Source organism: Ursus arctos, unplaced genomic scaffold (genome assembly GCF_023065955.2).
Source record: "Ursus arctos isolate Adak ecotype North America unplaced genomic scaffold, UrsArc2.0 scaffold_13, whole genome shotgun sequence".
NCBI classification, from domain to species: domain Eukaryota; kingdom Metazoa; phylum Chordata; class Mammalia; order Carnivora; family Ursidae; genus Ursus; species Ursus arctos.
The window spans coordinates 69,526,656-69,528,519 of record NW_026622797.1 but is presented as its reverse complement, the minus strand read 5'-3'; the positions used below and the strand labels follow the sequence as shown (position 1 = coordinate 69,528,519).

At 33.6% G+C, this 1,864-nt stretch overlaps 1 pseudogene; it reads right to left on the bottom strand.

Annotated features, from left to right (window-relative positions):
* Positions 1-1,296: 1,296 nt before the first annotated feature.
* Positions 1,297-1,447, bottom strand: LOC113264855 (U4 spliceosomal RNA; annotated as a pseudogene).
* Between the last annotated feature and the right edge of the window lie 417 nt (positions 1,448-1,864).

The window sequence follows — 1,864 nt, the reverse complement described above, 5'->3', positions numbered from 1 at the left end:
TCAAAAATGATAATAAATCAAATCTCATGGAATTTTTATAATAATTAAATGAGATAATACATTCAAGCATGTAACACACAGACTAGCACATAATAAGGGTGCAATTACTGTTAATTCCTTTCTCCTCCCTCCCCCACAAAGAACTTACTTAATTTGTGAATCCTCTGTGCCAAATATGGCTTGATTTACAGGCAATGCTCAATAGCTGTTGGTTGAATGGATGAATGATAACCCAACCTAAGTTCCTGGGAGAATAGACACCCTTCTAGGTCAAGTCCAAACTCTTCAGTCTGATTTTCCATGTTCACCAGAATCAAGCCAAACCTTGTCTCTCAAGCTCTGCTCCTCTAGCATGGTAGCTCTTGAATCAGAAGTCCTCCATGTCCTCATGGTCTTCATGTTTGATTTCCCTTGCTCAGCCTTCACCAATATTGCTCCTTTTTTTTTTTACCAACTGAAATCTCAACATTTACTTTAAAAAATACTTCAGCATAACCTCATGTTTATAGCAGCATTATCAACAATAGCCAAATTATAAAAAGAGCCCAACTGTCCACCAACTAATGAAAGGATTAAGAAGATGTGGTGTAAGTGTGTGTGTGTGTGTGTGTGTGTGTATTTCATATATTTATAATGAATATATATGAATGAATATATATATAATGAATATATAATGAAATGATAATATATTATATGAAAGTTGGAACTAGAAAGTATTATGCTAAGCAAAATAAGTCAGTCAGAGAAAGACAAATACCATATAATTTCACTCATGTGGAATTAAAAGAACAAAACAAACGAGCAAAAGGAAAAAGAGAGGGGCAAATCAAGAAACAGACTCTTAACTACAGATAACAAACTGGTGGTCACGGGAGGGAGGTGGGTGGGGGGATGGGTGAAATAGGTGATGGGTATTAAGGAGGGCTTTTGTTATGATGAGCACTGGGTGTTGTGTGTAAGTGATGAATCACTAAATTCTACATCTGAAACTAACATTACACTGTATGTTAACTAACTGGAATTTAAATAAAAACTTGGAGAAAAAAGAAGAAATGTCTGCCTCAGTGCCCTAAAATACATGTTCAAGAATATTCATAACAGTATTATTAGTTATAGCCCAAAGCAGGAAAGCTCCAAATGGCCATTAGTAGAATGGACATATAAATTAGAATATTATTACAGGGAATACCACATAGTAATGAAAAAGAGCAAACCACTGCTACATACAATGTCATGAATGAATTTCATAAATGAAATGTTTTTTTTAAAGTTTATTTATTTAAGTAGTCTCTATACCCAGTTCCGGGTTCAAACTCACAACCTGGAGATCAAAAGTCACATGATCCCCCAACTGAGCCAGCCATGCATTCTGGGAAAAGTTTTCAATTAGCAATCATCGCACCTCAGATAAACCTCATTGGCTGTGATATTGGCACTGAGCAAAACCACAAATGTAATGTTGAAAAGAAATCAGATGTTAAAGAATGTATACCATACGATTCTGTTTACATAATGTTCCAAACAGGGAAATTTATTATATTTGAAATCGTATAGTTGGTTACATCTAGGAGGAAAGAAGAATGACTGATTGGCATGGGGTACAAGAAAAGATTTCCGAGGTGCTAGTAATATTTCATTTCTTAAACTGTGCAGTAGCTGTGTTAACTTTGTGAAAATTCTTTGGGTTGTGTGGTTTTAATTTGAGTGATTTTCTTTACGTAAATCTTTTCTTAGTTTATTTAAAGAAGTTTATTTAAAAAGAAATATATATATGCATATATTTGGTTTTGCCTCTTCTGATCTTAAAATGGAATCAAATTGCACATATTCTTAAATGATTTGTTTTTTCATTTAATATTCTTAT